The sequence below is a fragment of the Rhinoderma darwinii genome, chromosome 3 (assembly GCF_050947455.1).
Source record: "Rhinoderma darwinii isolate aRhiDar2 chromosome 3, aRhiDar2.hap1, whole genome shotgun sequence".
NCBI classification, from domain to species: Eukaryota; Metazoa; Chordata; class Amphibia; order Anura; family Rhinodermatidae; genus Rhinoderma; species Rhinoderma darwinii.
This window is the reverse complement of record NC_134689.1, coordinates 314,593,963-314,618,380: the sequence shown is the minus strand read 5'-3', so window position 1 is coordinate 314,618,380 and position 24,418 is coordinate 314,593,963. Positions and strand designations below refer to the sequence as shown.

The following is a 24,418-nucleotide window of genomic DNA, read 5'->3' as shown; positions in this document are numbered from 1 at the left end:
TGTATATTTATGCATGTGTGCTTGCTTAAAGAGAACCTTTCACCTCCCCATACATGTGCAGCTGAGTGCAGCATGTAATGGGGAGGGCTGAACAAACCCTGGGGCACTTTACATTTTTTTCCTACCTCGCTCCGTTATTTAGATATCGGTGCCGTTATATTTGGCGCCCAATATTTAAATAACCCCCTGAACAGTCAAAGGGGCGTGTACTGGCAAGGGGGCGTGTTACTATGGCTGTGACACTGTTCAATCAGATATGGACAGTGTTACAGCAAGAGCGAGGAATGAGAGTGTGTGTGCGCGCACACGCTCTCACTCTTCAGCTTTCAAGATTAGTCTTCTGCCAAACTGGCAAGGGGGCATGTCACTGCTATGGACAGTGCAAGAGCTGTGGAGAGGAGAGCGCGCTCAGTGCCGAACCTGCCATGAGGCCAGGTGAGCCGACGGCCTCAGGCGGCACCACCTACCCAAACGGGGGGGGGCGGCATTTTCAGCCCGGGACTGGACCGGCCATGCAGACTCGCCGAACGTCTGTAATACTCCTCCTCCTCTCTGACGCTGTACACAGTACATACAGCCAGAGAGGAGCAAGTCTGCAGGAGGAGCGACGAGCAGCACCAGCACCACGAGGTAAGTGCCTGCCTTGCTGGGACCGGGACGTGAGTATACTGCAGGGTAGGCATTTTACCGACAGCAGAGGGCTCTATGGGGCTGGAATGATCCACCCCATAGAGCCCTCACATCACTATAATGGAACGATTAGTGTGGGTGGGGGAGGGTCTGAGCGTCTGACTGTCTGACTTACTGCAGAGAGCTCTATAGGGGGGATTCTGCCCCCACTTTAGAGCAGTCAGTCAGATGCTCAGACCCCCCTAACCTTCCAGTATAGTAACTAGTCAGGGCTCTATGGTGGGGGGATAATTCCCCCCTATAGAGCCCTCTGCTGTCAGTAAAACGACCCCCCCCCCTGCAGTATACTCCTGGCTTTGTAGCTTTCCTGTGCTTAATCAGCGTGGGAAAGCTACAATCAGGGCAGTGACTGGTGAGCCTCACAGTCACTCACAGTGAAGACTGCATGCAGCAGCTGCGGCAGCCAGTCTGACTGTGAGTCTCTGACCAGTCACCACCCACACGCAGCAGAGAGACAGGATAGAGTGATAGTGCCTGTCATTCAATAAACCCTCAAGTACTACAGTTTCACAGGCATTGACTGCAGCTTTCTATAGTGTACTGGTTAGCTTGTCTGCCTTACATATGGAGGTTGCTGGTTCAAATCCCAGTTGGGTTTTTTTTTTTAAATTTATTTATTTATTAATATCTTACTTGTATTGGGCTTTGTTCACACTAGCATTAATATACATTTACCTCTCTTCCGTCAGAGGAAGAGAGGATCAATACGTTAAACGGAAAGCAACGGCTCCATTAGAATTACCATTGCTTTCAATGGTAATTCTTTTGTATCCGTTGCTTTCCGTTTATCTCCATTCGCTAGGTTTCCGTTCTTTTGAACGGAAATAAAAGTTCTGCAGACTTCACTTTTGTTTCCTTTAAAAAAAACGGAAACTTAGCGAACGGAGGCAAACGGAAAGCAACTGATACAAAAGAATTACCATTGAAAGCAATGGTAATTCTAATGGAGCCGTTGCTTTCCGTTTAACGTATTGATCCTCTCTTCCTCTGACGGAAGAGAGGTAAACGTATATTAATGCTAGTGTGAAAGAAGCCTTAGGGCCTGTTCACATCAGCGTTGGCTTTCCGTTCTGGGGTTCCGTCGGAGGTAACCCCGCAACGGAAAGTCAAACTGAAACCACAGCTTCAGTTTCCGTCACCATTAGCGCAGTCGACTGCGCTATTGATTCCGTCACAAAAACTGAAACCTGCCGGAATGGTGATGAACGGAAACCATTAGCAATGTTTCCGTCACCATTGATTTCAATTGTGACTGAAACGGAAGCTGTGGTTTCAGTTTGACTTTCCGTTGCAGGGGGTTCACCCGACGGAAACCTCCCACGGAACCCCGGAACGGAAAGCCAACGCTGATGTGAACAGGCACTAATCCTTCCCCATAAAGCTGCCCCCGCTAATTAAAATAAATATATTATATAATGTATATAGCGCTGTATCCCGTATCCGTCAGGTCAGCGGGACTGACTGATTCAGAATCAGCGAGTCCTGCAGGATCAAGCTGTTACCGATCACATCTAAGTTCATAACTTAGATGTCATCGGTAATGGGCGACCTAATGGATTCAGGTCTCAGCGCAATATACAGCTGCTCTGTATACAGGATACAAAGCAGCTGTATCTCAAAAAGTGCAAATCATTTTCAATAAAAAGTAATTAAAGCTTGCACCAATCGCAGTAATAGATATCTTTATATATCATAGTGACATGTCCGAAGTTTTCATCGGTGGGGGACTGAGCACTGAGGCCCCCACCGATCGCTAAAATGAAGCAGCAGAAGTGCTCGGGTGAGCGCTGTGCCGCTTCATTTATGATCGACTTTCAGCCGAGTGAGCGGTGTACGGACTCCTAGACTTTCTATTGAGCCTGTACACTGCTCCAAGGTAAGCCAAACAGAATTGAAGCGGCACACGCTCACCCGAGCACTTCTGCTGCTTAGTTTTAGCGACTAGTGGAGGTGTCTCAGTGCTCGGCCCCCACTGATCAAAACTTCTGACATGTCAACATTTTTTAAAAAAGTTGTTACACTTTAAAGAGAATCTTTCACCTGCCCACAGATTTGCATTTGAGTGCAGCATGTAATGGTCAGGGCTGCACAAACTCTGGGGCACTTTACATTTTTTTTCCTACCCTCTTTCCATACTTAGATATCGGTGCTGTAATATTTGGCGCCCGATATTTAAATAACCCCATGAACTGCCAATGGGGCGGTAATTGGCAAGGGGACGTGTAACATCGCTGTGACACTGCCCAATCCGCTGCGGACAATGTCAACAGCAAGAGCTGGAGAGAGGAGATCATGTGCACACGCACGCTCTCACTCTTCAGCTCTCGGCAGGCAAGTACAAGACTGTGATCTCAGGTGAGAGATCAGTCTTGTCGTCCTTGTCTGCCGAGAGCTAAAGAGTGAGAGCGTGCGTGCGCGCACAGCTCCGATGCCATGAAACAGAAGAAGAAGAATTCACACTCTTCTTCTCCTCTTGTGTTCCTTAGTGGTGGCGGAGCTGCGCGCACGCGCTCTCTCTCCAGCTCTTGCTGTAACGCTGACCGTAGCTGATTGGACAGTGTCACAGCGATGTTACACGCCCCCTTGCCAATTGCCTCCCCATTGACAGTTCAGGGGGTTATTTAAATATCGGGCGCCAAATATTACAGCACCGATATCTAAATAACGAAGGAGGCCAGGAAAAAAATGTAAAGTGCCCCAGAGTTTGTGCAGCCCTCCCCATTACATGCTGCACTCAGCTGCACATGGATGGGGAGGTGAAAGGTTCTCTTTAAAAGAAAGGTGTTATAATTTTTTATTTTTTTATTTGATATGTTTTATTTTATTGGCCTAATTTTTCTAAGTATTTTAATATGTTTCCGAAGGTAGCTATTTATTCATATGTTTGTACGTCTGTGGGGGCAGCCAGCTTTATGTTTATTTTTCATACTGCTAATTTTTGTTTTGCAGGTTCCGCTGGACCATTTGGACTACGTCGTAGATTCGTTGGACTACTTCGCTGATTTAAGCTTTATTTCTTTTTTTAAATAAAATGGTTAAAGTGGATTGTGTGGAAGAGTTGTCATTTCAATAAAATAAATGTCTTTATGTCTCTGTTTTTAATACTTCATTACCGCCTTAGTAATGGCAGCTGTCTGATTGAGAGCGTCCATTACTAAGAAGGGGCTTAGTGTTAGCCAGTAATAAGGCTATCTATCACTAACCCCTATTATTACCCCGGTACCCACCGCCACCAGGAGTACCGGGAAGAGCTGGGTACGATCCAGCACCCGACCGTCTGAAGAGAAGGGCGGGTACTGGGGTGGCCGCAGGCTGGGAATGGCCAAAAACCATGGCCCTTCCCACCCTGGTAATGCTAGGCTGCTGCTGCTTTATTGTATCTGGCTGGTTATGAAAAATGGAGGGGATCTCACGTAATTTTTTTCTATTATTTTTTTTTTTTAAAAGACCCCACGTTCCTGCTATTTTTCATAACCAGCCAGATACAATGAAGCAGCAGCAGCCTAGCATCACCAGCGTGGGAAGGGCCACGTTTTTTTATCCCTTCCCAGCCTGTGACCGCCCTGCTGCCTTACCGTCGCTTCAGATGGTCGGGTACTGGATCGTACTCCTCTCGCGGCAGTGAGAACTGGGGTAATAATAGGGGTTAGTGATAGCCTTTTTACTGGCTAACACTAAGCCCCTTAGTAATGGACGCTCTCAATCAGACAGCAGCCATTACTAAGGCCATAATAAAGTATTAAAAATAACAGACATAAGAAAAACTTTTTTATTGAAATCTAAACTCCCCCATGCAACCCTCTTTCACCATTTTTTTTTTTTTTTAAAACTAGATCATCAAAGTAGTCCAATGAATCTACGACGTAGTCCAAACGCTCTTGCGGAACCTACCAAAAAAAAGCAGTATAAAAATTTTAAAAACTTACATTTGCCACAATAGAAACTAGAGGTCAAGGAAAAATAATTCCCCTTCATGTAACTCTGCTTCCTGTCAACTGAAAAGTCATCCGCCAGCGGGAAATATGTTTCCCCATGGCGGAGTACAAAAAAGTCTAATTCCCAGGTGAGGCTTTCTTGTACTCCGCTATCAAGAAACATTTTTCCTACTGGCGGATGATTTTTCTGTTGACAGGTAGCAGAGTTCTTCCGCAGCCTTGTTAGGAGGGCAAACTCGCCAATTGCCCAGTGCCCCCAGAATGGGCCGCTACTCTTGGGCCAGTGCTGTGTGCTTGCCCCGCAGACTAAAATTTGCCAGCCAACCCCTGGCCATTGGCTCCCTGCTCCGCCGATTGCTCTTGTAGGCCACAGCCTGGATTAGACCTGAGGCCTACAAGAGATCGGGAGCATGCTGATGACGTCAACTGCCCGGCACGATGACATCACTGCATCATGCCATCCACGCCGGGCCACGGAACTCAGTTAAAATTCATAAGTCTATTAGGTAATAAAAAGGGGGCATAAAAAGTGGCATACAAAAGGGGGCATCCTTATTGTGGGGTCATAAAGCAGGCATTTGAGTGTGGCAGAAAAAGTAGCATTAGTACTGAATGGGGGCATAAAAGGCTGCATTACTACTGAGTGGAGACATTATTTCTGTGGGGACATAAAGGGGTATTAGTACTGAGTGGGAATTCTATTACTGGGTGAGGGCCCTAAAAGTGGCTCTATCACTGAGTAAGTTATAAAGGGGACACTAACACTGTGTAGGGGAACAAAAGTAGCACTTACTGTGTGGGGCCTTTGGGGGAACAAAAGGGTGTGTGTACTATTACTGTATGGGGCACCTAGTATAGTATGTATAGGGAGTTTGTGTAGAGGTAGGGAATAGTTAGGGAGTGCGCTAGAAAAGCAAGGAGTCAAAGATATCTGTGTCATATTCTGCAGGGCTTAGGAAATCGTGTACGGGAGAAGTTGTCATTGCGGTCTTGGCTGGATAAAGAAGAAAAGGTGAAAGTGAGCGACTTCAATCTGAGAAGAGGTTACCTGTGAGTCACTCGATATAACTATACTGTAAACACTTATATGGTCTGCAGATATCTTGTGTATAACTGGCATCTACCGCTATAAGGTCACTGTATGGTGGTAATATTGGTCTATATATAGTGTTTTATTCACTAACAGTATGGTGGGTATTTTCTGACACTATGTTGTAGTAATATGTGATCATGGTTTGGTAGTTTTATTCAGTAACAGTATGGGGGTATTATTCAGTAACTGTATGGGGGTATTATTCAGTAACAGTATGGGGGGTATTATTCAGTAACAGTATGGGGATATTATTCAGTAACAGTATGGGGGTAGTATTCAGTGACAGTATGGGGGTATTATTCAGTAACTGTATGGAGGTATTATTCAGTAACAGTATGGGATATTATTCAGTAACAGTATGGGGGTATTATTCAGTAACAGTATGGGGGTATTATTCAGTAACTGTATGGAGGTATTATTCAGTAACAGTATGGGATATTATTCAGTAACAGTATGGGGGTATTATTCAGTAACAGTATGGGGGTATTATTCAGTAACAGTATGGGGTATTATTCAGTTACAGTATGGGGGTATTATTCAGTAACAGTATGAGGTATTATTCAGTAACAGTATGGAGGTATTATTCAGTAACAGTATGGAGGTATTATTCAGTAACAGTATGGGGGTATTATTTGTAATGTTGGTTTTACAATCTATGTAAATTACTGTGGTGTGGGCTGTGGGGAAGTGAGTGTGGCAGCAGATGATCAGGCTAAGAGACAGTCTGCAGCGTGGCATGTGATGCACTTTGACATGTAGGTGATACTTACGTGTGGTATGTGGGCCCATAACTTGTGTACAACCCAGGGCCAAAGATCATATGAATCCACCACTGGCATCAAGTCATCACAGGCAGACCACTACAATACAGCAGGTAGAGCAAAGAAACCAGCCCAGGACGTGCCGCTTCAAAACAGTGCTAAGCGCGATCTGTCCTGGACTGGCCTGAATGTAATTGCAGAGAGTGATGCCACAAATGAGACTGGCTGCCGAGGAGAGATATGGGGCCGTGCAGGGCAGACTGTACTATTTGCACTGCACTGATTGCCAGTAAGAATAAGGGTATGTTCACACGAGGGCGTCCGTAACGGCTGAAATTACGGGGATGTTTCAGCCTGAAAACATCCCCATAATTTCAGCCGTAACGGCATGTGCTGGCGCTTGAACGCCGCGTCCATTACGGACGTAATTGGCGCTGCTATTCATTGAAGTCAATGAATAACGGCTCCAATTACGGCCAAAGAAGTGACAGGTCACTTCTTTGACGCGGGCGTCTATTTACGCGCCGTCATTTGACAGCGGCGCGTAAATTACGCCTCGTGTGAACAGACAAACGTCTGCCCATTGCTTTCAATGGGCAGATGTTTGTCAGCGCTATTGAGGCGCTATTTTCAGACGTAATTCGGGGCAAAAACGCCCGATTTACGTCCGTAAATAGGCCGTGTGAACATACCCTAAATCTTTAAATATTTTCCATACTTCAAACAGCACTTTAAGGCTGTGTTCACACTGAGTTTTTTGCAGGAGGAAAATTCTGCCTCAAAATTCTGTTTGGGATTTCGAGGCAAATTTTGTCCTTCCTGCACGTCGTTTGCCGCGATTTTCACTGCGTTTTTCGCTCGCGGCCATTGAGTGCTACGGGCAAAAAACTCAGTGAAATACACTTTCTCTTCCTCCCATTGATGTCAATGGGAGGTCAGAGGCGTAAACGCGCGAAGATATGGCATGTCCCTTCTTTCTCGGGAGGCATTTTCGGCTGGTATTTGGGTAGCGGTTTCCGCGCCCAAAAAATCGTCAAAATACTCCATGTGAACAGGGCCTAACAAATAAACATCAAATGCTTTCCTATTTAAAAAATGTATATATTGCGTGTTCGATGTGTAAAGCTAGGAATGAGAAAACTCCGATAGATTTGGGGGGGGGGGCGCCTTTTTATAGTTCGCCTCAGGCGGCAGACAGGCTAGGTTCACCCCTGAGCGCGCTCTCATCTCTTTAGCTCTTGCGAGAGATCAGTCTTGTATTGTCTGCCGAACTGGTCTGGTCTGCTACGGACGGTGTAAGCGCTCTCCTCTCCACAGCACTATCCATAGCAGAGACACGCCCCCTTGCCAATCTTGAAAGCTGAAGAGTGAGAGCGTGTGCATGTGCACACACTCTCATTCCTCGCTCTTGCTGTAACACTGTCCATATCTGATTGGACAGTGTCACAGCCATAGTAACACGCCCCCTTGCCAGTACACGCCCCGTTCACTGTTCAGGGGGTTATTTAAATATCGGGCGCCAAATATAACGGCACCGATATCTAAATAACGGAGCGAGGTAGAATATTTTTTAAAGTGCCCCAGGGTTTGTGCAGCCCTCCCCATTACATGCTGCACTCAACTGTACATGTATTGGGAGGTGAAAGGTTCTCTGTAAGTATATTTGGATAAATATTAGCTTATTTATATTACTGAATTTGCAATATGTGTTCCCTCCATATGTGTTTTGGCAAAAACAACAGATCTCGGAAAACCTGTTTTAGGAAAGTTTTTTTTTGCCTTTCAGATCTGAATTATAATATAGACTGTAACTAATTAATAAAAAGTACTTAAAACGGATAAATTGATTAATTCTTTGTAATAAAAAAAAGTGTTCAAAGGTAGACGTATACTTTAATACAGGACTTCTTAAACTTTTTTTTGCTTGGACCTCACGAGCCAATCCATGATGATGCCGGGGCTGCACAGCACCGATATTATCCCCTAGCAGCACTAAACACCAGAGTGCAGCGCCATACAAACATCACAGTGCAGCACAAAACACCTACCAAGCAGTGCCAAACAAATACCACAGTGCAGCACAACATACCTCCCCAGCAGTGCCAAACAAATACCACAGATCTTTTCCACCTGTCCTTGTCCTGTCTGTAGTTATGGTGAGTAAGATTTAACCACATTTATGAAGGTTTAAAGTTTGTTTTTATCTCAAATATTTTGCGCAAATTATACCTTAACCTATTTGGTTTAAACTGAGACCATCACATATTTGGTTTAAACTGAGACCATCACATAAGATGGTGTTCTGACGCAGGTTGGCACATTTACCAATACGCTAAAATTATATACTCCCGTGCGCCAAATGAATGACTTATTCAAAAATAAAATCACAGAATTAGCAAGCTTTAAAAAAAGACAGAAATTGTAAATCTGCCCTATTTTATTTTGTTTCTGACTACGTCATTTGCATGGTGTCCACCAGAGGGCACAATAGGATCATACAAATGTAAATAAGATATGACCAGTCTCTATGTAAACTTGTGTGTGGTGCCTTATAAAATTGAGTTAATACACAACTCAAAACATACATTCTGCAGCAATTCCGTTGAAAGTAGCAGATTTTCTGCTGTGTCAAAAACGCACCACTTCCTGCGTTTTTAATTTCAGAAAATGGTGCGAATTTTGCGGCGTTTTTCAAACTGCTGGTAGATGGTAACATCTCCTCTGAAAAATGCAGCAATTCAGTCCACTTTGCGCCGCAGGAATTGACATGCCGCGGTCTGAATAATACGCACTGCAGGTCAATTTGTGCTCGGAATATTTACGCAGCATGTGGATGAGATTTGTTAAATCTCACCCACTTTGCTGCTTCTGTATTCTGCAGCGTATTTTCCATCCGCAATTCCGGACGGAAAATACGCAGCAATTTCTGCTACGTGTGGATGAGCTCTAACTGATGAGCTGATTTATCAACTGTTTGCAATGACAACCAGCAGAACTGTGAATGCAGCTCTGGAGTATGATACAGGATGCAAGGGTTAAGTGCCTATTACTAGAAATCGGCAGCAGAAGATAGAAATTAGGAGTAGAGATGAGCGAATTGATTCTATACAAATCAAATCAAAAGATTTGGATATGTGAAATCGTAAACTTTTGCGGTTCACGGTGCACGAATTGCGGCAAAATGGCTGCCACAATAATACTGTCTTACCGTTAAAGCAGTTTTCCCACTTTATTTTCACTAATGTGCAGGTATCAGCATTATGTGCCACTAACTAATACATAGTTATTAGAAGATCAGTGCCAATGTCTGCCTCTGGGAATCACCACCTCTTGGTAGTACAGCCTTCTCTACATACTGTAAGGTGCCCCCTATCTGAGCATAGCACATAATGGAAGTAATTTAGTAAGTGGCACATAATGCTGTTTCTCACACATTAGTGAAAACAGGAGTGGCCAACCCCTTCAGTCCTAGAACACATCAGAAAGTCAGACATGGGGAATGTGGGCACTTGAGATTTGAAGCAAATTTATTTGGACCGAATCAAATCGGACCATTGATTAAAATGGTTCGGACTTCAAATTAATTTCAGGAAATTCGCTCGTTTCTAGTAAGGAAAGTGCCACAGCTTGTAGGCAACACTCTCCACGGGTCTGCTCTGGCAGGATGTCCGCAGGTGTGGAGCCCAGTTGAGATTGCTACCTCTGTAACCGCTACTCCACATGTGAACCTACAATTTGTATTAAATGCAACTAAGACTCAAATGCAAGTTTCCTATCCATAAACTATAAATGTCCATATTGACTGTATATCTTTAGTTCTCTTTAGCTGATTTTGCTTTCCTTGCTATTGATCTATTTATGAGCCTTTGAGGATGCTTCAGTCATCAAACTCATGTTTGATACGTCCAATAGAACTACACTTATTTACCATCAAACACATAAATACGATCATGTATCAAGTCTGCCCGTCTGACAGCCCAGACGGGCAGACTTGATACATGATCGTATTTATGTGTTTGATGGTAAATAAGTGTAGTTCTATTGGACGTATCAAACATGAGTTTGTTTTGTGTCTCAGAGACTTTTCCCAATGGGCAATGCGGAAACTGATTTGGTTTACTAGTATAGATGAAGCTCACCACAGCATTACAAATAGAGATGAGCGAACTTATGAAAAGTTTGGTTCGGCTGATTCGCCGAATTTCACGAAAAAGTTCGATTCGGACCGAACTAGTTCTGACCGAACCTGTAATTTCCGTGCGCCGAGCATGGTACTGTCCAGGGTGCTGAAAGTGTTAATGGGCTGCACTAACTCTTTCAGCAACCTTGACAGTACCATGCTCGGCGCGCGGAAAATAAAATTTTAATGTAATAAAAAAAACTTACATTCCTCTTGTCCGGCCTCCAGCGATGACATTTCATCCATGTCGCCTCTGTAGCCAATCACAGGCTGCCGCGGCCGCTGCAGCCAATCACAGGCTGCCGCGGCCGCTGCAGCCAATCACAGGAGGAGGAGAGGTAACAGACTGAGAGCTGCGTAATGGTAAGAGCAGAGTTCACAGCAGCACAGAATATTTCAGGAGAGGAGCGTGCAGATGTTGAGGAGTGTATGACGCTGACTGGTCACTGATTGATCAGCGTCATACACATAAACACGCCCAGTTAAAAACACAATACACGCCCAGTTGGACATAACGAAAAAAAAACGCCCAGTTGTCCATTTCAAAGCTCATCTGCATATATGCACACGACCGTAAAAACTCCAGTTATTACGGGTCGTATTTACGACCCGTAATAACAGGCTCATAGACTTCTATTGGCCACGGGTACCTTCCCGTTTTCTTACGGGAAGGTGCCCGTGCCGTTGAAAAAGATAGAACATGTCCGGCACGGGCAGCCCATAGAAGTCTATGGAGCTGCCGTAATGACGGGTGGCTACATGTGTGCACCCGTCATTACGGCAGCGTTGCTAGGCGACGTCAGTAAATAGTCACTGTCCAGGGTGCTGAAAGAGTTAACTGATCGGCAGTAACTGTTTCAGCACCCTGGACAGTGAATTCCGATCAGAATATAGAGTAACCTGTAAAAAAAAAAAGACGCTCATACTTACCGAGAACTTCCTGCTTCCTCCAGTCCGGTCTCCCGGCCATTGCCTTGGTGACGCGTCCCTCTCAACATCCGGCCCGACATTCCTGGATGACGATTCAGTCCATGTGACCGCTGCAGCCAATCACAGGCCAATCACAGGCTGCAGCCAATCACAGGCCAGCGGTCTGTGATTGGCTGCAGCGGTCACTTGGACTGAATCATCATCCCGGGAGGTCGGACTGGATGTCAAGAGGGGGACGCGTCACCAAGGCAACGGTGACGCGTCCCTCTCTTGACATCCAGCCTGATTGTGATTGGCTGCAGCCTGATATGAAGGTAACCTGTAATAGTACACGGAGTGCCTATAGCTACATAGTACAGAGGTACAAGGACGATGTCTGCCTCTGTATAGGCTCAATGCTCATGGCGGAGCTGTGTGCAGTAAGACATTTTTAACAATGACTGACAAATGTTTAGCTTGTGTATAGACACATGTAAAATAAAGCTGTTAACAATAAGGTGTTTTCATGGTTGCACCACGAGAAGTAATTACGGTTTTATCCTTCAATTTTCTGTTTTACTATTACTTCTGTTATTGCCTTTTCTCATTATGCTTTTATTAACTTATTCTAAAGAATTGGAGGGACATTGCAGCGGTTTCATTGTCAGGTGGTTGACCTCAATATCTCACAAGAAGGTCATCTGTTTCTGCAGCCAATCACAATCGGGCTGGATGTCAAGAGAGGGACGCGTCACCGTTGCCTTGGTGACGCGTCCCTCTCGACATCCAGTCCGACCTCCCCGGATGACGCGGCAGTCCATGTGACCGCTGCAACCTTGGATTGGCCTGTGATTGGCTGCAGCAGTCACTTGGACTGAATCGTCATCCCGGGAGGTCGGACTGGAGGAAGAAGCAGGGAGTTATCGGTAAGTAGGAACTTCTATTTTTTTTACACGTTGATGTATATTGTGATCGTAAGTCCCTGTCCAGGGTACTGAAACAGTTACTGCCGATCGTTTAACTCTTTCAGCACCCTGGACAGTGACTATATCCGCCGGGTTCGGTCAAAACGTTTTCGGCCGAACCCGGTGAAGTTCGGATTCGCTGCGAACCGAACTTTTCCCGATGTTCGGACCGAAACCGGGTTCGGTTGTCCCGGTTTGCTCATCTCTAATTACAAATACTGAATTATCTTCAGAAAATAACGGTGCAGTTTTATGACTTTTATAGATTTTTTTTATTAGCAGAATTTTGAAAGAATAACTCACACAAACTTTAAGGCTTATCCTCATAGTTATATTACAGCGCATACAAGTTTCAAGCTGTGTGGAGGTATAATAAGGTGCTCATAGAATTCTAAGGGGCTATGCTCTACTTCCTTATGCCTGCGATTTTATACAGAGGTATATGGACATTTATATGTTAGATTCATAAAGAACCCTGAAAAAATAAAATCAAGTCTTGTTCTATTGGATGCTATGTTATGAAGGTTTTCTTCCCTAGAAGCATTGCTTCTAGAGGAGATTATCTCCGGAATATGGTGCCGTCCCGTCCCCCCCCGGACTGCCATACAGCGGTACATTGAGTGCCGACTAATCTGTAGTAAGAAGCCATAGGGACTCGCTTGGAGTCATATAAGCTCCATGCACACTGGTCTGCTAAATATAAGAACATGAGTGAAAGTTTTGAGAGTCGATGCAATATTGGATGCAGGAAAGACCTTCGCCTATTTAGTAAATCTGCTTTTGGACATCAAAGGAAAAATTACATTTGTACCCAGTTAGTTAGCAGATAGAAAAGATGAAATTTGAGAGTCCTCAGTACTTGATACCTTTTATAGATTTATGTAATTCTACATTACTTAAGGAATGTGCCCGTCAGGTCTTGTTGGGGCATCACAACCATGGACCAGAGCTCAGAGGACAATACAACTTTCACACTCCAGTCCTTATCTATGAGCATCTTCAACTATTTTCAGGGACAACTGTTTACTCACCAACCAACAGTATATAGATGGTTCTGCTTTATATCATTTGTCTCATTTATCACACAATTTCTCTGTCCGTTTGTGTATATATATGTGACTTCAGATTTTGTGATAAACCATTTCTAATGAAGAGACCTATGTAGTCAGCAAAGCTTGCTATGTGTCATTATATTTTCAGATAGCCATTAAAAAGTATTAACTACTGAGGACCTTTCAATTTTAATGATTTTTTGTATTAGAAAGTTGAATTCTCTCATATATACTTACCCCCTTCCCACCGCAGCCAGTTTTTATTTTCATTTTTTTTAATACTCGCCTTCCAAGCGCCATAACTTTTTTATTTTTCTGTGGACAGCCATATGAGGGCTTGTTTTTTGCGAGACTAATTTTATTTTTCAGTTGCACCATATATTGTACTATATAATGTACGGAAACACTTTAAAAGAAATATGTTCTGTAGAATAGAAAATGACAAAAACGACAATTCGATCATTGATTTTTTAGGTTTTGATTTTATGTGTTTTTATTTTATTTTTTCATGTTTTACTATGTTTACAAATAAAAAAAACTTGTGGTACCATTTTGGGGTGCATATGGCTTTTTGATCACTTTTTATTCCATGTTTTTGGGAGGCAAGATGACTAAAAAAACAGCAATTCCAACATTTTTTCTTTCTTACAGCCTTCACCATGTAGGGTTTAATACCGTTACAATTTTATAGTTCGTATCGCTATAGACACAGCAATATTACAAAATGGAAAAAGATCATTGTTCTACTTTTAATGTTTAAATGTATATATATATATATATATATATATATATATATATATATATATATATATATATATATATATATATAATCTTCCAAAACATGAGACAGCACTCCTTGGTTTGTGAAAAATAGGGGTTTATTCACCACATGCAATGTTTCAGACCTACTCCATGGGGCCTTTCTCAAGCATAACAATCAGTGAACAGTGCACATATAAATACACAGACCATAATGATCCACAATCAAGTGATTAAGTTCGATGACTTTAGAAGAGCAATCGTGATCTGCCCAAAATATGGGATATTAAATGTATAAATTAATGAACATTTGCAAGTATGTATGTTGAATAAATGTTTGGGATCGTCCCACCACTCCTGGTAGTCTCAAACAAGGAAACCATATACCTGAATAGGGGACATCGGAATCCCACATTTAATATATCCCCCTCCTATAAAATAGGTCACGATTGCTCTTCTAAAGTTATCGAAAATACTATAAATAATAAAACCCTATAGATATTGAATATTACTTATCAGGTTTGGAGTAATAGTCTACTGAGCATGTGCCAGATGAATCGTAGTACAATGGACGTGTGGGTCATGCCGTGCGTTCCACGACTCAGTTGCATAGCGGAGTTTCAAACAGACATGCGCAGAACTTTTGAGTCCCCGCATGCGCTGTAAAGAATAATAGATGCCGAGGGTGAGAAAAACGTGTAAAAAATATGAGGGTATCCGAAATCGGTGAGTCTATTTCCGATGTGATATAATTATGATTTTAAACACCTGCACTTTATTTATATGTATTTAGCACCTGATTAAATATATACAGCCAATGGTTGACAACTTATGATATTTGTCCAAAAGAATATAAAGTCTGTATATTCATGTAATGCACTTTTGTCTACTTTTCACTGTTAACTATTGATATCAAAAGTTATTTGAAAATGTTTGTTAATTAATCACTTGATTGTGGATCATTATGGTCTTTGTATTTATATGTGCACGGTTCACTGATTGTTATTCTTGAGAAAGGCCCCACGGAGTAGGGCTGAAACGTGGCATCTGGTGAATAAACCCCCATTTTTCACAAACCAAGGAGTTCTGTCTCGTGTTTGGGAGGATTTGATTAATTTCTAGGGACACTGGTCACGTGCCCCGATGAGAATATTGCACCCAGACTTTACGGATTTGGAAGAACTGTGAAGGTTAGTATATGTATATACTGTATATATATGATTTAAAATTTGATCCAACTTTTTTAATTTGATCGCTTAGATAATATACTGCAATACTTCTGTATTGCAGAGTATTGTCCTTTTAGATTTCTCCTAAGATGGCAGACCTTGGCCCCTGGCTGCTGTGACACCCCAATGGAACCCCAGTATCGCATTGCTTGGGGGCCGATAGAGTGACAGAGTGGGCTTAGATGCTGTTGTCGCTATTAACTGCGGCATTTAAGTTTTTCAACAGATGGGATCAGAGCAGGGAGTCTGCTTTAATATGCAACAAAAACCCACTGTGTATGGAGCGTGCCAACTCCCTAACCCCCATTATGTAGATGTACATCAAATATTGGGAAGGGGTTAATGTCAAAATGTATTACACTGTAAGCAAAACTAATTAACATAATAGAGCAGGAAAGCTGTTGAAAAATAAATTCCCCCGCCATTGTCTTGGTAGTCCATAAGTAGTACTGTATATAGGCAACTATTTACTGTGTAAAACAACCAGTGTCTACTGAATGTAGGGTCAAGTAAGGATAGCCTAAATGTTATAATATCTTTATGTCACCTTAGCCTGACACTTGTAGATGTGTTAATGCAAAAAGCTACCCATTTCAACATCACTTAATTCCTCCAAGCATTGTCTAGAAATCTGCACACTGTATAACAGTCCTTCTAGTCTTTAATGCCACTCTCGCAAGCACACAGCCCATAGAATATACACCTTTATTACATCCAATTGCCAAAGAAAGCACTGGATCAGTTTAGCACCTATGAATTGGCCCTTGACAAATGTGCCTCAAAGTCTAGTGGCTTTGGAACTTGATAAGAATTAAATATTTTTCTTGCAAAATCTAGAATTTAGGAATGCATCATACTTCTTTGGGTGACTATGTCAACTGACAGTCTGGTGAGTGGATATGACATATTTACTGCCACACTGGCTTCCGTTCCCAGTGATGCTCTTGTATAGCCATTAGGTTTGGCCAGTAGGAAGCTGAGAAAGAAAAATGTCACAGCTTTCCCTATAATTCTAACAGACAGTTTTACAACCTTCAGATTAAACTGTGAGCAGCAAAGTTTTAATGTTTATTTTCTGTAGACTTTAGGAAAAAGTCATTTTAGAAGTATTTTTGTTTCTGGCTGGCATGGCTATGCATAGACATATTACATCACAATACAAACTTTGTTTGGCCAACTTGATTTCTGTGCTGTGCCTTGTGTTACACACCCAAAAACTACAAGATATATGACCAAAGAGGCTCCAAGGATGGGTCATGGATAGTGAAGACTGTCTGCCTGGGTATGTCCTTTACTGTATATGTCCTTAGTGCCACTTCTGGTAATCTATAGAATTTGTCATCAAAAGATCGAAAATGCTCCACTGTCTTCTGCTGAACCATTAACCAAGAAGAAGTTGTCCCATCTGCAGAGCTGAAATCCCTACCGATCAGCTAATATTGCTGGGGAAGTCGCTAGCAGCTGCACATTTATCATGCATTCAAATGAAGTTCTGCGGTTCTCTGACTTACATATGGTATGCCATATGTACAGGGGTCACATAAATACTTGACTGGTGGCTTTATGATTTAGGAGAACTGTGGTATTTTATGTCCATTTTTCAGGAAAGATCAACAAGTAATAAAAAATAGTTACTGAAAAATTCTTGTCATCTTCCTTTGTGTGTTATTGTGTAGCCACGTATAAATAATTTTGTGGCACATTATGAAATATAGCACAGTGATTGAAGTGCTATTAGTTCCCCTATGATATTTCAAATGGCCCTCAGGCTGAACTCATATATACAGAGGGCAAGAAGCATTACGTATATGGATTAAATACTTAGAGAATAAGTGTTATCTTGCAGAGTTCCAACAGACAATTTGTACCCAATGATGTGCATTCAAAAATGCCTGGATTTGAGATTTAGAAGGGTTGTTGAGGATTTGAAGAACATGGTTGTTTCCTTGCCAAAAGTAGTTCACAGGTTGAGTGTGGTATTGCAACTCAGCTTCATTCATTTCAATAGAGCTAAGCTGCAATGCCAGACACAACCCATGGACAGGAGTTGTGCTATTTTGGGTAAAAAGTAGCCATGTTTGTCTAATCTTGGACAACCCCGTTAAAGACTAGGCAGTCCATAGAAGAAAAGTAAAGTTGTAGCCATTAAAGGTCTAAATCTGGCCTCCAACAACTTTAAGGTAATCCCTTGCTGTTGAAAGATGCCCTTTTTGGTATAAGGGTATGTGCACACACACTAATTACGTCCGTAAATGACGGACGTATTTCGGCCGCAAGTAGTGGACCGAACACAGTGCAGGGAGCCGGGCTCCTAGCATCATAGTGATGTACGATGCTAGGAGTCCCTGCCTCTCTGCAGGACAACTGTCCCGTACTGTAATCATGTTTTAAGTACGTGACAGTGGTCCTGCAGCGAGGCAGGGACTCCTAGCATCGTACATAAGTATGATGCTAGGAGCCCGGCTCCCTGCACTGTGTTTGGTCCGGGACTTGCGGCCGAAATACGTCCGTCAATTACGGACGTAATTAGTGTGTGTGCACATACCCTTAGAGGAAATTGAAATTGCCTGAAGCACATTTTTCATGACATTACACCGCCATCACCAACTAGAAATGTTGACACTACACAGGAAGACTTCAAAGACTTCATGGTCCTTGTAGGGTCCATTTTTCTAGCAGAACTTATTAAGAAGTAACTGGGATTCATTAGACCAGTGAACCTTATCCTTTTTTTTCAACGGTCCAGTATTGCTATTCACATTCACTCTGAAGTCATATTTTCTTGTCTTTGCTTAACAACACCTGAATATCATAAAGTAAGAACCAAGATTTGTACATTTAAAATTGTATCCAAGGCATCTTTATACCGTATTATAAGCATTACCAATGAACCGCCAAGGATGAATGACGAAGAAGGTAACAACACTAAAATATAGTTCTCCCCCCTACATGTCTCCATATGGTTTACTACATAAAAAAAGAGAGTAAATATTTTATTATTTATCTCCTGTTGCTTTTATGTAATCTCTCACACCAGTCCCTGTCCACAGCTGGACTCACCATGTAATTTTTCTATCTCGTACATACGCATACAAACAATGGTCAGTTTAATAGGAAGCCAATTAACCTATCAGTATGGTATTGGAGTACACCAATGCAAACATTGGTAGAATATGCATAGTTCATGCAGATGTTGCCCATGGTCAGATTTGTCATTGTTTTATTGAGTATAGCCAAGGATACAATTAAATACTGTATATGGACCCAATAAAAACCATAATAGCACATGTTATTCAGCAGCGCACAGGAATGGAACCGAGCCCAATTGCTCACATTGTATTTATTCAGCACATACCATAATTCATATTTAAATAATTATTCTCCCTCCCAAAGATGATGAACATGTGCGGTGATCTTGATTCCGCAGTATTACGACAGGACCTGCTTTAAATACTTCAAGACCCTTTAGTTGCCATGTGATATGAGATCATACATTGCCTCTCCACTATACGTGATTTATAGACATGATTCATATAAAACTCCCAATTGTTTTTGCAAATTAAAAATAAAAATTGCTAAAAAATGTCTATTAGATTGTAATTTGTAAGCCAGCAGGCAGGACTGGGAGCAAGCTGTTAATTTATTTCCCTGGAGATTTGTCACTTACAACAATTTGTAATGAAATTACCAGCACATAGATCTTCAGTGCAGGGTGTGGTGCAAGAACGTTTTCTAACCGTAGGACATTCAGTCTCATTATTGGGCTCCCTGAGAGATGTTGAACGTGAACATATGAGTTCATCCAGTTTTTCTTGTTCCTTGTGGCTGGAGAGTGGATAGTATAGGGCCAGCTTTACACACAGCCTTTTGTAGCATTTTCAGTGGTCTTTCTCACTGTATTTTTTTTTGGTGGTCTACAATGCGCCGGCCAGATGTTAGTTTAAAGTCTCTAATAAAATATGAAAATGTCTATATAACACAGCCATTTGCTTTTTGTCATTCTTGTAGCGTTTTTGTGGGTAATAGCATTTCTTTTTGTGGTTAATAGCGTTTCTTTCAAAAAGTATTTTTCCCAGATTTTTTTCTCCATAGGATTTTCTATAGAACTGAAAAAAACGCATGTTCAAAATGAAACGTAGAAAAAAATGCCATTCAAAAACTTTTTAAACACAAATAAAAAGTGTGTGTGAAGGAGGCCTAAACGAAGCAGGGAAGAGTCCATTACAAAGATATATTGTATTCTTCATAAAATTATTTGCTTCAGGGGACATAGTGTCAACATAAGTCGCTGTTAAAATAGGTAATTTTCTAACCTGCACTGGAACATGACCTGGAAATGGGTGAAAAAAGTTTATAGTGGAGACATCTGATTGAACTCAAGTTGCATTTTTCTTGTTACGTCTGTCTTCTTGCTACTTTATTATTTTTTAATATTCAATTGAATTTTCATCAGAAATACTGCACTACAGTCTGGCCATATTTTTTCTTTTTTTACAAATGACATTTCATATTGTGAAATAATATAGATAGCACCAACATATTCTGCAGCACAGTACAGAGATTGTCACCATTCATATCAGTTCTGGTCCCCAATGGGGCTCACAGTCTTATTTTCCCTTTTCAGACAAACTTAGGCTAATTTCATAGGAAACCAATTAACCTGTTTTTGAAGGATTGGAGAAAACCAGAGTGGACAGAGCCATGCAAATGTGGAGAACACACAAACCCCATGCAGATGTTGTCCTTGGTTAGATTTAAACCCAGATCCCCAGTGCTGTAGGCCAACAGTGCTAACTACTGAGCCACCATGCTGCTTTTGGGGACACATATTTTTTAATATTATTGTTATAATAGTCATTTTTAAAAAAAAATCATTGTGTGTAAATAAATTCTGCATAAATGTACTCATTCGGACATTGGAGCATCCCAGTTAACAATGGTGATGGATTGCGGGCTAAAAAGACAGAGGGTTAAGTATGCTGCTCTCGAGTTGCATTGCCACTCTTCAAATATATTCCTCTCCTCCTCTAATGATTTATCGTCCTCTGGCTTTCTCATTGTGCCAATACTCTCTTCTATCGCAACTCCCTTCAATTCACAGGCATTTGTAGTAATTGATTTGTCGCTTTCCCATCATCTTCTCAAAATAGTTATCCACTCCCAAGTGGCTTCGGGACCTTTTTGAGAGATGTTATGTGATATATAATTACACTTAACAATGACTTTATAGTATAAACTTAACTTCACTCTTTCATCTATTACCCCACTGACTGACCTCAACTGGGACACATTAGGAGGGTAAACATTTTGTGAGAATTACTAACTACAGACCGTGTCCAATATAGTGAAGAATTCTTCAGGAGGAATATAATGCCTCATTTAAAAGTGAATTAAGTTCCGTAAGGCCTCATGTACACGGCCATGTCACAGCTCTGTATCATTATAATATGGCTCCTATAGAAGTCTATGGGGACATACTGTACTTTCATGTGCCTCCAACTTAATATGTAGGCATACAGAGTTTTCTTTCTGTTGGATCCCATATGAAAATAAAATTTGGCCTGTTCTAGAAGATGCTGCATTATTGAGGTATTTACACGAAGAATCATTGCTATGTATGAATATATCCCTACATGGTGCCATACAGAGGCACCATATGGCACCGCATGGAGTGCCTATGGCTCATAGTACGGAACTGTAGGAACTCTGTAGACCACTGTTCAAGTTCTGTGCTCTCAGCCCTATTATGACCATGGGCCCTCATGGACAGCCAATCTGGCAAACATAACTTTACAATTTATAAATGTAACCATGCCCGTACGGCTGTTGCTAACTTGCTATGGAAATTTTTGACATCATGGAGAGCTAAAACATTTTATTACAAATAATGCTTTGAGTAGTTGATGGAAAATCAACGATACATATGCTCTACATTTTTGTATCCCAGATTAGAAGAGCTCAATAGGCTCATGTGGTGCTTGGGCTGTGATATGTCTGATGGTCGAAGAAATTTAAACTTGACTAATCTGACAGTCTCTTATAATTGATATATATATATATATATATATATATATAAAAACGAAAAAGATCCAGCAGCACCGGTTGTAAAAGGATGTGGGTGCAGGCCCCAGGGAGCAGACCAAGCTCTCAATAGCAACAGAGATCCAAAAAAATAGGCAGCACACCATAGAATTTAGTGAAAAAGAGGGTACTTTATTAACCCCAAGTGCGACGTTTCAGCTCTATCCACTAGAGCCTTTCTCAAGCAAATGACAAGTGAAACAACAGTGGTATAAAACAGGATACCAATTAAAAAGTCAATAACAGCAATCAAGTACAAATCTAGGTATACTGTACAGAAGTGTAAGTACAATGTGAAACATATCTTCAATGGTGATATATCAGTACAAGTGCAAACAGAATACAATAGTACAAAAAGTGTTAAAGAATACACTTACAGGTTAATTCATCCGGTCAGTGTAAATTATGATAATACATACACATGTGTATACACTCGTGAAATCAAAACAGTGTTTAGGTTAAAACGGATATCACCTGGGGATGTCAGATCATGCAGCCGCAATGGCGGCGTCCACGAGGCGCAACTGCGCATGCGCGGACGTATGGCTGAGAGCAAAGGTCACCCAGGCGTGTGACGTAATAGGCGCATGCGTACTGCGCATCTGAGGATACGAACGCCATCTTAGGTACTGGCTACAGAAAGGTAAAGGAAATATTGCAGGCATAGTGCCCATAAATAAAACAGACATTAGTTGACCGAGAATAGATCAGGGTGGCAGACATGGAAGCCCAAGAATACCACAGACCCCGACATTAAATAGCTCTAATCCAGTGAAGGGGAAACAACGCTCAAACAGTGCTAAAGGGACGGCAGGAGGTCATAGATCCGCAACCAGCAGATCCGTGTCACTCACATATAGGGAAAGCACCGTCACACCGTCTAGGTCCGAAGGTGATTGGTGGAGGCTACAGGCATATATGGCTCCATGTGACTATGACCCGTCTCTGACACGAGTGCTCTCCAGTTTTGTTCTCTGTACGTGCCTTACGATGCAAGTGGGGAGGTTTGGGACTGCACGTTGTCACATGTGTGTGTTATTTACGCATACATGTGACGGTGCTTTCCCTATATGTGAGTGACACGGATCTTCTGGTTGCGGATCTATGACCTCCTGCCGTCCCTTTAGCACTGTTTGGGCGTTGTTTCCCCTTCACTGGATTAAAGCTATTTAATGTCGGGGTCTGTGGTATTCTTGGGCTTCCATGTCTGCCACCCTGATCTATTCTCGGTCAACTAATGTCTGTTTTATTTATGGGCACTATGCCTGCAATATTTCCTTTACCTTTCTGTAGCCAGTACCTAAGATGGCGTTCGTATCCACAGATGCGCAGTACGCATGCGCCTATTACGTCACACGCCTGGGTGACCTTTGCTCTCAGCCATACGTCCGCGCATGCGCAGTTGCGCCTCGTGGACGCCGCCTTTGCGGCTGCATGATCTGACATCCCCAGGTGATATCCGTTTTAACCTAAACACTGTTTTGATTTCACGAGTGTATACACATGTGTATGTATTATCATAATTTACACTGACCGGATGAATTAACCTGTAAGTGTATTCTTTAACACTTTTTGTACTATTGTATTCTGTTTGCACTTGTACTGATATATCACCATTGAAGATATGTTTCACATTGTACTTACACTTCTGTACAGTATACCTAGATTTGTACTTGATTGCTGTTATTGACTTTTTAATTGGTATCCTGTTTTATACCACTGTTGTTTCACTTGTCATTTGCTTGAGAAAGGCTCTAGTGGATAGAGCTGAAACGTCGCACTTGGGGTTAATAAAGTACACTCTTTTTCACTAAATTCTATGGTGTGCTGCCTATTTTTTTGGATCTCTATATATATATATATATATATATATATATATATATATATATATATACACACACACACACATGAGAGAGAATCATATTTATTATCATCACCAAGAATCTTCAGAAGAGGTCAAATAAATATGGAAGAGCTCATCTTCATAGCTCTGTACATTCCTGCTTGTAATGTGCATATATATATATATATATATATATATATATATATATATATATATGTATATATATATGCCATCTCTTTTGCTGTGGTCTGTAACAACCTCCCCAAGCACCATCTCTGCTGTAATTTCAATAAATTGTAACCACCTGTAAAAGCTAATGTGAAGTTTCATTTCCCAGGCCAGACAAGCAAACCACAACTGGCTTCATTGGAGTTTGCATTCTAAACATGTTTCTGGAAGATGTGCTATCACTCCATGCTCCAGACATCTCCCTAAACACAATGAAACGGATGCCTTTTCCAACCTCTCTGCAGCTGCTATCCGTAAATTCATTTTACTGCAGTCGCTTTTAATTTTAAGTCAGCGCAATAGAAAAAAAAAACATAACACGCTTTGGGTTGTTATAAGTCTGTCCACCCCCGCTCTATCATAGAGAGTCTGATGAAACCTGCAGCCCTTGGGCATTATATCCCATTTCTTCTTGGTCTGAAGTTAATTTGAGCAGAATAGCATGGAACGAGAAAACCAAGCAGCCAGAAAAAGTGACTTCCAGCACTTTAGGCCAAATTCTTAAATCTTTAGTAATAAATATATAAACTATAAACTGAACAGTCAGGATGTCCTCCAGCTGAATAGTGCAGTGTTAAGAATGTTTGGAGGTAATAAAACATCACCTTTTGGGAGGCAACAATTTAAGTTTCCAAAGAAAAAAGGCAGTAATATAGAACATAAGTAGGCTACCTTACGAGGGAGTATGGACCA

General features: G+C 41.8%; 1 long non-coding RNA gene across 1 annotated transcript in view; it reads left to right on the top strand.

Moving 5' to 3' along the window:
- The first annotated feature begins 366 nt into the window (after nucleotides 1–366).
- LOC142748152 (uncharacterized) overlaps nucleotides 367–24,418 on the top strand; it is a 96,269-nt gene continuing 72,217 nt past the window's right edge. Inside the window, exons 1-2 of the long non-coding RNA XR_012882154.1 lie at nucleotides 367–630; nucleotides 5,575–5,675. This is a non-coding gene — a long non-coding RNA (uncharacterized LOC142748152). The remainder of the gene's footprint in view (nucleotides 631–5,574; nucleotides 5,676–24,418) is intronic.